The sequence below is a fragment of the Eretmochelys imbricata genome, chromosome 2, assembly GCF_965152235.1.
Source record: "Eretmochelys imbricata isolate rEreImb1 chromosome 2, rEreImb1.hap1, whole genome shotgun sequence".
NCBI classification, from domain to species: Eukaryota; Metazoa; Chordata; order Testudines; family Cheloniidae; genus Eretmochelys; species Eretmochelys imbricata.
In genome coordinates, this window is record NC_135573.1 from 230,304,009 (window position 1) to 230,322,502 (window position 18,494).

Consider the following 18,494-nt stretch of genomic DNA (forward strand, 5'->3'; position numbering starts at 1 on the left):
GGCTTTCCCACGATGTTTACACTGTTACAGCTAGTATTAAATCTCACCTACTTTTGTTTTTTTTAATTTTCATCAGAATTTTTTACTTAAAGATTGTAATGGAAAATGGGCCTGTCAGCAAGCAGGGGTTCTTTCCAACTCTCAAATATACGCTGCCATACCCAGTCTCTTTCAAGGAGGTTTATTTTCTTAATAGAAGCAAGTAAACAAACAGAAAAACAGTCTTTTAAGTCAGTTCTCGCTTTCAGGTTTCATCTGTGCCCTCTCGGGCCTCTGGCAGATTCCCAGTTCTGACCAGCTCTGTTCCCTGTCTGGGACAGCAGCCTCAGGGCTCTCTCGCTCTGAGCACCTGGTCCCTTGCCACAGGGGACCTACCACCAGAGTTAGCTCAACTCCAGTGTGGCTCTCCCCCTATGCCCCCCCCCACACACACACTTTCTTCCTTTCACCTTCGTCCTTTCCACTGGCAGTGCTTTATAGGCTAATGTGTAGCTCAGCCCCCTTTAACTGGATGATTGGACTCACCTGCCCTGATCCAGGGGAGCTGGGCCTAGTCTATCTACAGGGGTCAGCTACCCTATGACAGAGACCTTCTTACATAATTAGTACTAGACAAAGTAAGAAGTATGTAAATTGTCATTTGGCATAAAGTATACTCCTCCTCTTCCTCCAAGGTAAGCTTGTGTCTTTTCAATAATATGGGGCAAATGAACATCTCTGTATTAGGGGAAAACATTACCTTTTTCTAGAAAAAAGAAGGTATTCACCATTTCTGTCACACCATTTATCATCCTGAGAGAAGTTAGAAAAGTAGGTCATTTTTGGTTGAGAGAATGAAAAGGCTTCATTTCACCCTTCCCCGTAATGCACATGCAATATAGTCTGTTTGAATGTAAGCGTTTTATACCAAAATGATGCATTGGCATCTCTGGATTTTTAAGTAGTTCATTAGCTTTTGGTAAACTAAACTGTTCCATCAGACTAAATATGTGTATTTTGCCCTTATCTTTATCTCCCATCTAGGTTTCTTTTATCAGGGTCCTTGGCCATTTTTGCAGTGAATTAGTATTCCTGTTTATATTCTGGTAGCACCTAAAGGCTTCGCCCAGGGTTGAAGCCCCATTATCCTAGGCAACCCCCACCCCAAGGGCTTGCAATTGAAAAGACAAGATAGACAAACAGAAAAGCAACTTTCCAAAAATACAATTTCTTCTCAATTTTCCATCAACCTCTGCTGCCTCTGCCTTTCCTGATCCTCCTGTCCTGCAGGCAGAGGAGTTTCAATTCCTAGCAAAGGGATTCTCCCCTAAAATTGCTAGATTCTTGGGTAGCAGATAAAAAGCAACAAATGAGATTTACTCCAGTATGTGGGCAACCATTTCCAGTTTGTGTGGTAAGAGAGATTTCTTCTAGTGCTTGTTCATGTTGATTCCATTCTAGGTGCGTGCGCACCCATGTGTACAGTTGTCGGAGACTTTTGCCGTAGCGGTATCCGAAGGGTCTGCTGCGGCACCCCTTTGAGTGCTGCACTCATGCGGCAGTATATTGGGCACCGCCGAACTTACGCCACTCGGTTCCTTCTTACCACCCATGATGGTTGGTCAGAGCACCTCATTTTGCATTGCAAGAGCATTAGCAGTTCTTTACAGTCCATTGTCTTCCTCTTTGTATATAGTTTGTAGGTACTTAGCCATTAAGGTAAGTGTTAATTTAGTTTGGTAGTGAGTCCCGGCTGGGAATTCGCCCCGGATGCCCTATCACGGCACCAGTCTCCAGCCCCCCCCGGTAGCACTCGATGAGCAGGCACTGATCCTCGCCTCGCTGTTCGCCAACCAGGGTCAGTTGGCAGACACAAACCACAACTACTCCTCCCTGGTTGCTAGAAGGGCAGTGGTCCAAGTCCACTTGGCTGCTATCTTGGCCTTCCATCTGCCATTCGAGGGTAGGTCGGTTTTCGCCCAGGACATACGTGCCAGATGCCTCAAACGCCTCTACCCGCACGTCAGGGACCCCATTCCTCCGTGGAACCTGAATCTTGTGCTGTCGTGGCTCATGGGACCCCCCTTCGAGCCTCTGGCTTCCTGCTCTCTCCTTCCCCTTTCTTGGAAGGTCGTGTTCTTGGTGGCAATAACATCTGCCTGCCAGGTCTCAGATTAGGGCGCTCACCTCGGAACGTACCTGTACGATCTTTTACAAGGTGCAGCTGTGGCCACACCCGGCTTTCCTGCCCAAGGTGGTCTCACAGTTTCATATGGGCCAGGACATTTATTTACCAGTACTTTTTCCAAAACTGCATAAGTCAGAGGAGGAGCATAGGTTGCATTCCCTAGATGTCAGGAGGGCACTAGCCTTTTACGTTGAAAGAACCAAGCCATTCCCCAGGTCAACGCAATTGTTCGTCACGGGGGCCGACAGGATGAAAGGTCATCCAAGAAGAAATTCTTTGACCGGATACTGGATCACTGGCTGCATTCGCTGCTGCTACGATCAGGCAAAGGTGCCACCTCCAGTGATTGTAACCGCCCACTCAACCAGGGTGTAAGCCTCTTCAGCAGCTTTGCTGGCCCAAATGCCTATCCAGGACATCTGTAGGGTGGTCACCTGGTCATCCATCCACACGTTCATGTCCCAGTATACACTTACCCAGTAGGCCCGGGACGATGCTGGCTTTGGCAGAGCAGTACTGTAAGCCACTGTACTGTAATTCTGTTTTTGTAAAAATGTTCCTAAGGTTTCATTATTGTTTCAATGCAGAATGAAAACAACCTTTGAAACCTTGAAAGTTGCCACAAAATGGAATTCTTTTCCTCCAGCAAGCTCTACTAGCAGATTTTATGAGCATAGGACTTAGGCTGTTTGTGTTCCTGGAGTAATGAAAGAATTACCTGCATCTAAGGTCAAAATGAGTGGCTCGTTAAAATGCCTCAACACTGTATATCAGCATGAGGGTTAAGCCCCTCAGCTAGCACTGAAGGGATACTCCACCAGATACAACTGTGTTTCTTGGGTGCAAAACAGAGGCCATGTGTCTCGATCTGCTGGGGCTGTTGGCTGATCTTTGTTTCAGCAACCTCCACTTAGCGGATCTAGATTCCTCCACAGGGTACACATGGGGGCATATGGAACTCCAACCTCCTTCTCAGGTAAGGCCTCACCCTACTGCTTGTCACATCCGCAAGGTAGTCTGTACAACAGCAGGATGGGAGAAGAGGGGAATGCTTGACTAGGAGTTTACTCATTGGTGAAGGAATGTATGCAGGTATTCCTCCCATCCCTTGTGTTCTCTCTTCCTTTAACTGTGTTTTTTTCTTTTCTCTGGGAATTCTGAGTCTAGGGATGGGAGGTAGCATGTGCTCAATCCTTGGGCTTTCACTGTTCTTCACCTCCTTGCTTCCTGGTAAATGACACCATGACACTAGATGTTCTGTATGGGACTTGACTCCAACTACCTCCTTCACCGATGTGCACGTTGTCCTTTTCCTCATTTTGTAACCTTTCCAAACTTCATTCTAAAAACCGCTGCTCCAAACTTCTGGCCCTTTCCATGTTTTCTCTTGGAAAAGGTAGGCTGTTTTTCAAGGTTTGCAGCTAGCGGAGGGCATTCCAGACCTGGTTAACCAGCCCCACTGCACAGCATCACTGAGAATAGTATGGTACACTGTCTTTTTTAGATACTTGGTACCATAGCCAATGTACCACAGCTCAGAAGCAAGCAGAAGGCTCTGAAGACTTCATCCTTTGGGTGGGTTCCCTTTAAACACACACACATCTGGTAAGTGACAGAATTCTTTACTGGAGTTGGCAGAAAAGTGTGCAGCAGCTTGAACAGTTACAATAAAAGAGAAGGGGTTCCTTCCCTAGAGGCAGCCTAGGGTAATTGAAAGGGTGCTAGGGTAATTGAATCTCATAGATCTTCTCAGATCTAGTTCCTAGGCTGCCCCTTCCTGGGCTGCCTCCCTCTCATGCATGGCAATTAAGTACTGGGCTGTAGGTTGCACTGGCCAGCGTTTAGTCCCATAGCCTCTGGTCCTGCATCCCTCTGCAGGGTCATCTTCTTGTCCTGCTGTAGAGTCACCTCCACATCCTACTTGCCCTCAGTTAGATGCAACTTGATTCCCTAATCAGTGCTAGGCTTTTCATCCAGCCTCCTCATATCAGCTCTTGGGCTTCCTGCTGATTGGCTTTCCCTCCATAGATTGCTCTCTGGATGCCGCTTGCATACACAAACAGCTTTCTGGCTCTCCCCCTCAAAACAATAGAGGAAAATAAAGCAAATGACAAAAATAAGGAGGAACTAGTTCATATTTTCTTTGTTTATAATATGTGTTTATTTTGTGCATTTGACAGCGCTTTGCATATAGTCACTTCCACTCTTTCCCTGTGTACGGTCAGCCAGTTTCCTCAGTTGTTTGTGGCTCTCTCACACACCAACGGGAGAGAAAAACACTTATAAATGTAAGTTTATAACCCATCAGAACTGGCAAGGGAACACGGGAGCATTTGTAGTATAACCTGACTCAAATTGAAACTCTTGATGTCCCTTAAATGCAAAGCACTTTTATGGGTGTAAATGGCAAGGCAAGCGGGGGATGGTGGAGAGCAGGAGGAAGAATTGTTACTTAACCACTGATCAAGTAATTAGGAATTCTTCTACTGACTGCACATCTCCATTCCACTCTAGGTGTAAGTGCACTCCAGGGCACAGTTGTTAGCTTTTTCCCTTGGTGGTTTCTGTTGGGGCAGCATGAGTGCCCTCTGCTGCCTCCCACATTACGTGCAGACGTAAATGGCATAGTCACCACAATCCCTCTCAGTTCCTTCCTACCACCCGTGATGGTTGTTGAAGCTCCCTTTCCTTGTTTCTGCAAGTCTTTTAATCTACTGTGCAAATAGTACCTGTTTTAGTTTCTGTATAGTTCGTGTAGTTTTAAAAAAAATTGTTGTTTGTGTGGCTCCGGTACCCAATGTGAGGAAGGAATGTCATGCAAGATAACTGGATAGCTTGCAACTCCTTGTTAGTTATGTGTAGACTGAGATCTTGGGGAGACCAGAGAAACCGCATCTGTGCAACTGCATCCAACTGTGCTCTCCATACTCAGGCCCAAGGCATTCATGACTAAGGTGAGAGATCTTGAGGTGGGGTGACGGGAACACCCTTACAGACATTGTCTGGATCAGCCCACCTATCTAGGGAGGATAAGATCCAATTTGGTATGTGCACTAACGTGTCTCTATGGGGATTCCTTGATAAATGCACCTTGGCCAACCAGCCTTGTAGCAGTTCGGAATGCAGCCTGGTGTATTGAACTACATAAGTGTATGCTGCTATGTGTCCCAGCAGCCTTATTTAGTTTCTTAACATGGTGAAGGGTAACCTTTTAAGTCTACAATGATACTTTGCATTGTCTGAAACCTTGGCTGAGATAGGAAGTCTCTGGTCATTGTAAATTCCAAGCCCCCCAAATAAATTCTGTTTTCTGTGCCAGAGGAAGGACTGACTTCTCTGTGTTGATCAGCAGGCTGAGCTTATCAAATGTGGATCAGATTATGTTTATGCTGGATAACACCTGCAATCTGGATTCACCTAAAATCAGCCTGTCCTCCAGGTAAGGGAAGATGTGGACCCCTAACTTCCAACGGAATGCTGCTACCGCAACCATACACTTAGTAAAAACACATGGGGCAGCAGAGACATCACAGGGGAATCCTTGCACTGATAATGACAAGAGTGGACAGTGAATATTAAAAATTTTCTGTGGCTTTGATTAATTGCCGTGTGAAAGTAGCCATCCTTCAAGTCAAAAGCCCCATACCAGTCCCCTGGCTCCAGGGAAGGAATAATGGAAGCTAGAGTGACCACCCAGAATTCTGATTTTTTTAGGAACTTGTTTAACAACCTTAGATGTAAAATAAGCCTGAAACCCCCTTTTACTTTCAGGATCAGGAAGTATTGGGAGTAAAACCTCTTTTGCCTAAACAAAAGAGGGACCTCCTCTATAGCTACTACAAGAAGAAGCGATTGTATCTCTTGCAGTAACAGTTCTGTGAGAGAGGTCTCTGAAGAAGGATGGAAAAGGAGGAAGGGGGGTGGTAAAAATATATTGGAGTGTGTATCCCACTTCCACCATGCTTAGAACCCACAGACCTGTTGCAAGGTGGGCCCAAGCATGATAGAAGTGAGATAGGAGGTTTGCAAAAACTAGGAAAGAAATAGATGGCACTTTTAGAACTGCTAGTCTGCTCTTGACTAGCCCATCAAAATGAGCTTTCAGAGGATGCCACCTGCCTCGATGAACCAGCATCTGCAGAGGATGATAGTTATTGTCTTTTGTAACCTGTTCTCCTTCCCCTTGGGATATCCTGGTCTCAAGGGGGCAAACCCCTGAAATTGCTGGGACTTGTGAGGACAGAAGGCCTTCTGCTTCACTTTTGGGCAGTGATGAGCTGCCAAAATCTTAACTGGTTCCCTCCTTACCCCACGAGGGGGTCGTGGCCCATCCCCGCCCCCCGGGGACTCCTAGCCCATCCAACACCCCGTGTTCCTTGATGCCCACCCCCTCCCCCGGACCCCTGCCCCATCCATCCCCCTCCCCTGTCCCCTGACTGCCCCCAGAACTGGGCAGGAGCGTCTCATGGGCCACCGTAGTGGGTGCCCACCCTGCCCCTAAGAGCCAGAGGGACCTGCCAGGGGCTGAGGTGGGGAGTCCCAGCAGTGCTTCCTGGGAGCTGCCCCAGGTAAGCATCCGGCAGATCCCTCTGGCTCCTAGGGGCGGGGGAGCATAGCTGGGGGGGAGCAGTCGCTCCCCCCACTGACCACATCAAAAGTGGTGCCTTAGGCACCGACTCTGTGGGTGCTCCGGGGCTGGAGCACTGCCCGGCCCCAGCTCACCTCACCTCACCTCCACTCCGCCTCCTCCCCTGAACACGCCCTGCTCTGCTCCTCCCCCTCCCCCGGCTTCCTGCGAATCAGCTGTTTGCACGGGAAGCCTGGGAGGGCTGAGAAGCAGGCGGTGGCTTCACGCTCAGGCCGAGGGTGGCGGAGGTGAGCTGAGGCGGGGAGCGATTCCCCTGTGCGCCCTCCCCCCCCGCCCGAGTTACCTGCTGCGGCGCGGTCAGCCCTCCTCGTGCCCCCCCGCCCCAGCTCACCTCCGCTCCACCTCTGCCTCCCTGGGCCTAAGCGTGAAGCCACCACCTGCTTCTCAGCTCTCCCAGGCTTCCCGCATGAACAGCTGAGTCGTGGGAAGCCCGGGGGGGGTAGGGGGGGGTATTCGGGGAGGAGGCAGAGCGGAGGTGAGCTGGGGCCGGGCACGGGGAGCTGCCGGTGGGTGCTTTGCACCCATCAAATTTTCCCTGTGGGTGGTTCAGCCCCGGAGCACCCACGCAGTCGGCGCCTAAGGCGCCACTTTTGACTGGTTGTTAAATTTAGAAGCCCTTTCAGAACCAGTTGTCCCACTATGGGACAACTGGTTCTGAAAGGGCTTCTAAATTTAACAACCAGCTCTAGCGAACCGGTGCAAACTGGCTCCAGCTCACCACTGCTTTTGGGGTGTAAATGCTTAGGGGTGTTAGGATTGCTGTAGAGTCCTTGGCACTACGCAGGGTCTCTTCCATTTTTGCCAAAAAGAGCAATGACCCTTCAAAGGGGAGGTCTGATGGTTGAACCTCTGGCAGGAGGCCAGAAGATTGTAATCATGATGAGCACCTCATAGTGGTGACAGAGGCCATGCCACTTGCTGCATTATCTGCTGCCTCCGGACCAGCACGCAGATCCATTCTGGCAACCAACTTGCCTTCCAAGATCAATGTCTGAAACTTCTGTTTTGCATCATGTGGAAATTTGTCTTTGAACTTTGAAACTGTCTCCCACAGGGTGAAATTGTAGCACCTGACCAAAGTTTGTTGGTTTGCATACAAAGTTGTAACTGGAGTAAAGCTTCCTCAAATAAGTCTAGCTTTTTTGCCTCTGTTCTTTGGGGTTGATGCCTGGTGCCCATGTGTCTGTCTGTCTGTCTCTATCATTGGCTGCCAACATACACTACTAGGGAGCCCAGAGGGGGATGATTACAGAGATGCTTGAATCTCTGAGAGAAAATGTAGAACCTCTTCTCTAGCGTTTTTGCAACAGATGGCAGGGAAGCTGCCAAAGAACCTTGGTAAGCCCCAAGATAGCCTTATTAATAGTTAGAGCTATCCTAGCTGGGGCTGCTGTTGACAAGATGTCTACATGTCTGTAGGACTTTTCCTGGATTGCTTCTGGGTGGATGTAGGGCCAAAGCCGCCATCCTCAACAATTCCTGATGAGTCTTGAAATCATCAGGAGGCAGAGAGAGAGGATCTATCACAATTGCCTAATCAGAGAAAAAGGAAAAGATTGCCAATGGTGCTGGGGACTGGTCCAGTTCCTGCTCTTCTCCTGGGTGCTTGTGAGAGGAGTCCTGAATCTGCTCCGTGCCAGGCTCGGTACCAACCGTAGGATGTTTGCAGCCTTGATGCTCCTGATGGCCAGTAGGTGGAGTCGGATGAGGGGATGCTCTTGCCAGAGGGGGAAATTCCAATGGGTTCCAAAAGGCCACTGATACGGCCCATCTCCAATTTCTCAGTATGCCCCCTGTTGACACCGATGCTGAAAGCAGGATGGACAAGAAGTATATTGCAGATGGTGAAAACAACGAGGTTGGGACACAGAGGAACCCACTTCACAGTCTGAAGAAGAAGAATCCTCTTCTTGCAGGGATAGTAGGGATGTATCTCTCTCTACCAGTGAGGTATGTTCAGACTCTAAAGAAAGGGTCGCTGAGTAGATCATCTGTGGCTTTTCCCTAGACAGTACCATATTAATTGGTACACTAAATAGCTGATTCTGATGGACCTGCACAGTGTGGCGAAGTCACTAATTTTGGTACGTAGGCACCAGGCAAGACTCTTAAATTGCTAATGATGGCAGTTCTGTGAGATTTAACAAGTTTCTTGCAGCCTCAAATGCTTCAGAAGTAGATGGTATTGGGAAAGCATTCTATGATACTGGGGCGTGAGGCAATGCCAATAATGGTAGACTCCCAACACACCTCCACTTGGGACTGCTTTGAGTCACCTGCACTATGCAATCACTTGAAGAAGAAATGATTACTAACCTTTCCATAACTGTTGTTCTTCAAGATGTGTTGCATATTTCTATTACACAACCTGCACTCCTTCCTCTCTCTATGGGAGTCTTTCTGTAGGAAGGAACTGAGAGAGGTTGGAGCGGGCTCTGCCCTCTATGCCTACATGCAGTGTGCAAGGCAGCAGAGAGCACTTGTGCTGACCTGACAGATACTACTAAGGGGAAAAAACTCTGAGAACTGGGCACGAGCATGTACGCACATCTACAGTGGAATGGACATGTGCAACACATCTCGAATAACAACAGTTATGGAAAGGTTAGTAACTGTTTAATCTAGGAAGGTAAGGCTCAAATTTAAAGAGCTTAGAGAGTCATTTAATAAGTGGATGAAAGTGCAGAGATGCAAGTGAGCTGTCCTGATGCTGAATTGTGATGTCATAACAGTACCTTAATATCTCAGACATAACACCACCACCTGACACCCGCCTCTCCCCCCAACCAATTATCCTCTTCTTTGGCTACTGGGAAGAAGACAAATTTCAGTCATGCCTTTTCTTTCCTTGTGCAGGGGGGGCGGAGAGTGAATATTTTGTACTGTGTCAAGTGTGTCAGGCAGTAGGGGGTGCATTCGACTCCACCAAACATCCAAGAAAAGCAAAACGACTGCTGTGTTGATCAACCCCCCTGTTCTCTGATGGCCTCTCTTCCTCTGAGCAGCAAGGGTTGGGAGAGGTGGTGACTGAGTAACACTGGTGAAAGTGAGGGTTAGTTAAGTGAGGTGATGTTTAATTCTGTTTTACACATTCAATTTAAACTTTATTACAGAGAACTTTTCTAGATTTAGTACAAATGGATGGTAGGGAAGCTCTTATGCACTTGGATTCCAAGTGTACCGTTACATCACTTAAATGGTGATTTACCCCCAAAATCACAAAATATTCAAGTGAGGCTTATTTTTGTATTACAGATTAGGGTTAAACATTGCTATAGAAAAATGTCCTGGCTATAACTGTTTCTCTCCTGGGTTTCTTGTAGCATGCAGAGGTAATTCTTCATCTGCTAGTTCATAAGTGTCCTCTAGATGGCACTGAAGGATTTTGTTTCCTTTTGTAGGCGCTGCATTTAGCCAGTGATCTACAGCACCAGTGTTAGGGACATATCATTGTCTACTGTCTCAATAGAAGAATTGGCCAGCTTTCTTTATTTTTAACAATTTATCAGGTCAATATATATTGCTGTCCAAACATGGAATATACACTCACCTTTCTGTTTAATAGAAGGGCCACGGGGGAGAGAGGGCAGAGAGCTCCTCTTCCTTCCTGCAAACATGAGCCTGATGTGTTTCTCAGGTAGTGGGGCTGCAGCTGGCCTTTCAAATATCTGGTCAGTGAAGATTATGTGAGTTAGCAGCTTCTTGTCTGAAAACGAAGAAGGCAGTGACTCTTGAATAGCAGATGTGGGAGAATTTTGCATTGTAGCTTGAAATGCCCCCAAACTAGGGCGATCATATTTCCCAAAGGGAAAATAGGACACCCCCAGCTGCTTGCCAAAACAACCCTCCCACCCCTCCCCCCAGGGCTCTTGCTGGTCGCTGGAACCCTGCCTGCCCCCTACATGCTGGAATGCTGCTTCCACCCACCTTCGCAAGGGACTGTCATCTCTGCTTGCCCCCTGCGTACGTTCCTCCATGCCGGACCCCACTTCTTTGACAATAGTGGGCATTTGTCCTGTTTGCTCTCGCCAACTGATCAAGTGAGCAAGAGCAAATGGGACAAATGTCCACTTTTGGGGGGGGGGGAGGGAGTCATTGGGACAGTCAGGACAGGGCTTAAAAAAGGGGCTGTCCTGGCGAAAACGGGACATATGGTCACCTCATCCCAAACCTGTTCAAGTGAATGATGATCTGTGAAATTTAAGGATACTTGAGAGTTATGGGGAAAGTGTGGAGAGATTGATGGGGTTGGTTAGGCATGATATGAAAGTGAGAGGGAACGGAGAAGTTCTTGTGGACAAGGGGAAAGGTGCGGTGAGGAAGTTAGCGAAACTAAGAAGGATGGAATGAGAGTGAAGCTTTTGGAGGAAAAAGAGGCAAGATGAAAATGGAGCAAAAGAAAGGGAAAGAAGGAAGAAGAAAATTGAGGAATCATAGGTGAACTATTTGTAGTTTAATGCTGAAGTGTTTCAGTAAAATACGTGACTGATAGTAGCTACATGCAAACCCACATGTGTGCACTTATTAAGAAAGAAAGATAGTTACACACTGTTTGAGCTTGTGTTAGGTGGTGGGGTTTTTCTTGCACTATTTGTGTTCATCTCCTTCTCTGGATACTTTCCTAACCATCCCCCTACAGGGTTAACTTCTCTGCTTGGCGTTGAAGGACGCTTCTAAAGGGCAGTTTTTGTTGTTTTTGTTTTGATTTTTTTCAGGTAGGAGAATGCAAATTACTGTTTAGTAGGCCGGTCAAACAGTATTGCCATTCCACTGCTGCTAGACCAGCCCTGAAGAAAGCCCAGTGGAAGACTGAAGGCAGTTTGGAGACAGGATGTTTTGATTAAAATTAACAAAAACACTTGGAAAAGGGAGCATGCTTCTTTCGAGGAGAGGGTTGATGAGGAAAGTAATTTAGTAATGGGTCTTTTGGCTCAAGAAGCTTGAAAATCATTGATCTAACTTGAGAAAAAAATTCTTTATCATTTGTGGTTAGAATTACATTTCTCTGTGCCTTTTTTATTTCTGCTAACTCCTCTTTGAGATAATGCTAACCAAAATGACCTTTGTCCCTGAGCAGATGCTTTCAACGAAATGTTTCCAATGTTGCCCGATTTTGCTAAACATCCCAGGGCCAGATTTAGGGCAGGTGACCCAAGTGACTGCCTGGGGTGCCAGGCTTGGGGTGCTGTTCTTGTTGTTAGTGAAAAAAGGGAAATGTATCGTCTTCTATGACAGGGATAAATGATGCATGCACATTGTGTATCAAAGTTGAGAAATGGGCTACAAATCAATAAAAAATAAGGTATTCAAAAGTTTAACAAATGGAGACTGGGGGTGACAAAGATGCGCCTCACCTGGGACACCATTTGGCCTAGGGCCAGCACTGATTGCTCCTTTGATTTTGGAGACGTGTAAACTACTAATTAGATGTTAGAAGGCTGTGACAGTCTTAGGCCTAGTAACCTTTTAAGTGGGTCAAAAATTGGTCAACTTTGCCACTCTTATCACAGCAAAATGAAAGTAACCAAACCCCCTGCTATGTATGCTTACTACTAAAAAAGTGAAGATGTACTATGCATTGGTGCGTGTGTCCGATTAAAAGGTTGGTTTGTAGTAAAACTTCTCTCTTAGTACATGGGGGGAAAAATGCTTCCGCATCTATTAGCAGTCACTGAGCAATGCCTGGAATAGCACTGTTGCCAATGCGCAATGCTGCCAGCATCCATTAATTGTGTCTCTAATTTCTACTGCAGTGTAGAACACATTTTCCTATGCTTATCTAAATGCTGTTTTAGTACCGTACATACTGTACTGGCAGTGCCAAATGCTGCTAATTTATCATTAAGTAATACAGTATTTATCAGTAATGTTTGCAATTAGAGCACGCATAGCAGAGTCAAAGTGGTTCAGCGAAAGGGTTTAATGGTTCATGACTAAAAAACAGCAGTCTGGACCCAGTAGTTTCTAGAGGGGAGATTTCTCTTCTGGAATTCAAATTACTTTTAAGCACTTCATGGGGTGGGGGTGAGGAGAGTGGAACAAAGAGCAAATTATGTGCATGTTCATATTCAGCTTTTCTCTCAGGAATGGCTTCTCTGACACTGAGGAGCTGACTGGGCTCAGATGCTGTGGCATGCCATGCTTAGTGCTTCTCTAGCAGCCACATCAGCTGCTGGAAAAAATGTAGGATTTCATTAAAAAAAAAAAAAGTTTCAAGTCTTGTAGATTGCATTGCTGATATTCTGAGTAAGAACTGATGCAATGCTATCCTATGGCAGGTATAAAGAAACTGCCCCTATTGACCTAAATGTGTTGACCCCAATACCCAATAATGACTGTTTAAATGTCAAAACTATTTAACTGCTGATTACTTTGGTAAAAACATTCTGCAGTTGTGCATGGGGCTTGATATTGAAGTTGGGTTCTCAAACTGGGGGTTATGATTACCCTCTCTTTCTTTATGGCTGAATGGAATGAAATCCTGGGCCTTTTTTCTGTTGGAACATGGGGTCTTGGTTTGAAAAAGGTATTTCCCTCAAACTTGATTCCTGACTGATACTCACATGAAACGATCAGTAAGAAGATATTGTAGTTGTCATTCTGTCTGGAGTGGTTCACAACCATGAGTGCCTACCTCAGGGCAGACTATTAAAAATAGGGAAGACACTCCAAACTGGTGGTGCATTCTGTAATTAGATTTCTCGGCTCTATGAGCTAAGATCAAGTGTACAATCTGTTCTTGTCAGTTTATTCTCTTTTGATGAACACTTGAAACACCTGCTCTGAAGATGGATTCTCTTGCTGCCATTTTTGAAAAATCCAGCACGTCCCCGTCCCCAGAAGGATCAGCGCCCCACGGCACATAACTGCTTGGGATCCTGTCACCAGAAGAGCCTCGGACTGACCTGCGAACTCCAACCACCGGAGGAGCCAGAGCCATGCCTCGGACCACCCTACAAACTCCAGACGTCACTGGAGGAACCAGCCCCGCCACGACACCAAAGCACCAGGCCTTCATCACCAGATGGACCAGCACGGCCCCCAAGTCCATTCTGCGGGACGCTGCCTGCGGGAGATCTCACGCTCCAGCAGCAACCGCCTAGGCAGCAGCCGCTCATAGAAGGACTGGCGGTGTCCCAGCAACCCCCGAGCCGGACTGCATCTCTCTGACCACCAGCAACGCCGCCATCCTGCGAGAGATTCCTCCCCAGCACCCAACCGCAGGGAATCCTGACCCACAAGATAGACGGCGGGCCAACCATGCAGCAGGCTCCAAGCCTGCACCAGACGAGGTCGAGGACCCTGAGGACCAGCGGCCGATGGTGAGGGCTACCACTCCGTGGCAGACTGCCTGGATCGAGGAGCTACAAGTGGCAGCTTCCTCTGATGACTTCGACCTCCTCATAGACAGGCTCACCGAAGAACTGTCTGAGGAAATCACTCCCAGGAGGAGTTGGAACCAGGAGAGTGCCCTGCCTGCCCACAGAATGCCTGCTCCAAACCACACCACCACCACCAGAAGTAGAGATGCCAGCCGGCGCTATGATCCAGCAGCGGCTTCCAGGATCCAAAAGCTGTACCGGGCGAACCACTCCAAGGCCATGAGGGAGATCCTAGACAGGCTCTTGCCCTACTGCACGATCCCGTCTGCGCATTTCTACAGCTACTTCATGGGTGTATTCGCCCGCACAGCCCGGAACGACACGCAGCGCCCAGAGCGCCTCCGCCCCTGCCCCGTGTCGACGACGCGGGCGCCCTGGAGACTGACCGTACGCCCAAGGAAATGGTGGCCCGACTCTCAAAAACAAAAAACACCGCGCCTGGGAAAGACTACTTCCCCCTGCAGCCTTCTGAAAAAGTGAGATCCTGGCTGCCTGGTCCTCACCACGCTCTTCAACCAGTGCAAGCGATTCTGATGGACTCCCAGCTCCTGGAAGAAGGCCATGACAGTGCTGGTGTACAAGGAGGGCGAGCGGGATGACCCCAGCAACTGGAGGCCCATCTCCCTCTGCTCCACGATGTACAAGCTCTACGCCAGCTGCCTGGCATTGAGGATCACGAAGTGATCGGTGAGCGGGGGAGCCATCAACTCCATCCAGAAAGGCTTCATGTCCTGCGAGGGCTTCTATGAACATAACTTCATCCTCCAAACCACCATTAAAATGGCCAGAAGGGCATGGAGGCAGTGCGTGGTAGCGTGGCTCAACCTGGCTAATGCCTTTGGGTCCATGCCCCCCACCACATCTTTGCCACGCTCCAGGAGTTTGGGATGCCAGAGAACTTCCTTCGTGTGATCCGAGAGGTGTATAAGGGATGCAGCACCACCATTCGCTCGATTGAAGGGGAGACCACTGAGATCCCGATCCGCAGCAGAGTGTCCCCTCAGCCCCATCATCTTTAACCTCGCCATGGATCCGTTGCTACGAGCGATCTCCAATGGCACAGATGGCTTCAACCTCCATGGTGAGAGGGTGAGTGGAGGCTTACATGGATGACCTGGTCCTGACCGTGGATGATCCAGAGAGCTTCCAAGGTATGCTACATGCCACCAGGTGAGCTGCTGACAGGATGGGGCTCCGCTTCAATGCAAAGAAGTGTGCAACTCTCCACATCGACAGCAGCAAAAAGGGACTCAGTGAAGACGATGGGGTTCCAGATCGAGGGCGAGCCCGTCATCCCCCTGGCAGAGGGGCAGGCGTACCAGTACCTCGGCACGCCGACAGGTTTCCGTGTCTGGCAGACACCCGAGGACACCATCCAGGAGATCTTGCAGGACGCCGCCAAGATTGACGCCTCCCTGCTAGCACCGTGGCAGAAGATAAATGCCCTGAACACCTTCCTGATGCCCCACATCTTGTTCATCCTAAGGGAATCCGCCGTGGTGAAGGTACCCCTCAACAAGGCAGACAAGATAGTCCGGCAGCTGGTGAAGAAGTGGCTGTTCCTTCCCCAAAGAGCCAGCAACGAGCTGGTCTACATCACCCACAGGCATGGCAGTGCCAATGTCCCCCGCATGGGCGACCTGTGTGACATCGCGGTGATCACCCACGCCTTCCGCCTGCTGATGTGTCCTGACACCATGGTATGGAAAATCACGGCAAACACCCTCCATAACGCAACAAAGAAGCCGATCGGCAGAGCCCCCTCCAACCAAGACATCGCCACCTTCCTGAGGGGTTCCTTAGATGGCGAATTTGGACAGGACGGGCACGACATCGCTTCACTGTGGTCCCATGCTCGCAACGCCACGCGTTGCCTGGGGAAGCGCATTGGCTGCTGCTGGGAGTGGTGCGAGGAGTGCCAGGAGCTGGGAGTCCTGGTGCCGCAGATCAGGTCCGACGACAACACAATTGTCACCCCGAGCGCCAGGGGCCTGCTGGAGAGGACCCTGAAGGCAGCCATCCACTCACTGTACATGGAAACCCTGAAGTGTAAACCAGACCAGGGTAAAGCCTTTGACCACTTCCTCGCCAGGGGCAGCTTCACCCGTTTCCCCAACTGGCGGTTCGTCCACCATGCCAGGCTCAACTGCGTCCAGCTCAACAGAGCCGTCCACCATGGGAACCGAGACAAGCATTGCAGGAAATGTGGCTACTCCAGCGAGACCCTGCCCCACGTCCTGTGCAGCTGCAAGCCCCATTCCAGAGCCTGGCAGCTGTGCCACAATGCCATCCAGAACTGCCTGGTAAAAGCCATCGCACCGCGCCTGGGGGAGGTCGTCGTGAACTGCACCATCCCCGGTATTGACAGCCAGTTGCGAACTGACGTGGTAGTCACCAACGAGACCCAGAAAAAGATCATCCTCGCTGATGTCACAATCTCCTTTGAGAACAGGACGCCGGCCTTCTGCAAAGCCCGAGCCCGTAAGCTGGAAAAATACGCCCCCCGGCCGACACCTTGAGAGCGAAGGACTACGAGGTGCAGATGGATGCCCTGATCGTCGGAGCCCTGGGTGCCTGGGACCCCTGCAACAAGCGTGTGCTGCGGACCTGTGGGATCGGTTGACACTACGCATGGCTCATGCGGCGCCTCATGATCTCGGACACCATCCGATGGTCCAGGGACATCTACATCAAACACATCACCGGTCACCGACAGTACCAGGTGTGAGCTGGAACGACATTGTGCATCAACTATGAGAAAGGAACTGAGAGACTTTTTCCGTTGGACCCTATGAACTGGAACCATAAACTCACTGAACATTAAATCTCACCAAATGAGGGTAAATCCATCCTCATCATCATATCCACTCATTATACTCCACACCTGAACATAGCCATTATATGACTATATACCCTCATATCTCAATGTCTGTACTTTGACCCGTTAACCTTTTACCCCCAATCGGGGATATTGCAGATTATGTATTCCTTACGCCACCCGATCCTAAACCAAACTTCGCACCCCTTGATAATCTGTACATTATTCCCTGATAACCAGAAACTTCTATGCTTAAACTCTGTACCATTTTTTTATTTTAACATTTTAATAAAATTATTAAATCTGTTCTTATCAATTTAATATCTGATATGTCCTTTATTTGAGGATTGTATATTAAACTGATTTTTGGAACGGGGGATGGACTAGGAGCTTGCTCTGTCCACCCCATGCATCGCCCTGGTATTGCACTGCCTCCAGGAATGGAGGGGGAAAAAAAGTGAACTGCTAGATTACATTGCAGTCTTACCATGGAACGGCAAAGAGTCCTGTGGCACCTTACAGACTATCAGATGTATTGGAGCATAAGCTTTTGTGGGTGAATACCCACTTCATCAGTGCATGTAGTGGAAATTTCCAGAGGCAGGTATAAGTATGTAAGCAAGAATCAGGCTAGGGATAACGAGGTTAGTTCAATCAGGGAGGATGAGGCCCTCTTCTAGCAGTTGAGGTATGAACACCAAGGGAGGAGAAACTGCTTTTGTAGTTGGCTAGCCATTCCCAGTCTTTGTTTAATCCTGAGCTGATGGTGTCAAATTTGCAAATGAACTGAAGCTCAGCAGTTTCACTTTGAAGTCTGGTCCTGAAGTTTTTTTGCTGCAGGATGGCTACCTTTAAATCTGCTATTGTGTGTCCAGGGAGGTTAAAGTGTTCTCCTACAGGTTTTTGTATATTGCCATTCCTAATATCTGATTTGTGTCCATTTATACTTTTATGTAGGGACTGTCCTGATTCAGGAATGTAGGGACTGTCCTGTATTCATACATAGTTTTCTTTAAAAGGACCGGAGCTGAGCTGCAGAAAGACACTAATCCTCTTATTCTCATTAGGAGTTGATTTACAAATATTAAAGGATTTTTTTTTGCCTCTAAATGGCTCCATTGTTCTTCTTTTTGTAATATCAGAGACTTGTACAGAATGGTTTATAGGAGAAGGAGTTTTTGACCTGATGCTTCTCTGCTTTCTATATTGCCACCCAGGCAACCTGGAATTAGTGATAAATGGTGATTTTCCCCCAAAATCACAAAATATTCAAGTTGCTCCATATCCCAAGAGACCAGTCACTTACCCCAGATCAACTTGTATCTTAAATCTCACACCAAAGACCATTCCTGTAGCCAGTCCTGTAATTAACTAAAGATCTATTAACTAGGAAAAAAGAAATGAGTTATTTACAGGTTAAAGCAAGCAACCATGTATAGACAAATGAATTTCAGGCTGTGATTCAAAAGGTGACAGAAA

The 18,494-nt window shown here is 48.2% G+C and overlaps 1 non-coding gene and 1 pseudogene across 1 annotated transcript; both read left to right on the top strand.

Annotated features, from left to right (window-relative positions):
- Window positions 1–13,507: 13,507 nt before the first annotated feature.
- On the top strand, window positions 13,508–13,646 carry LOC144261697 (U2 spliceosomal RNA; annotated as a pseudogene).
- A 3,632-nt stretch (window positions 13,647–17,278) lies between these two features.
- LOC144261691 (U2 spliceosomal RNA) lies at window positions 17,279–17,469 on the top strand. The gene has a single exon (XR_013345393.1). It is a non-coding gene; the product is annotated as a U2 spliceosomal RNA (small nuclear RNA).
- Window positions 17,470–18,494: the final 1,025 nt, after the last annotated feature.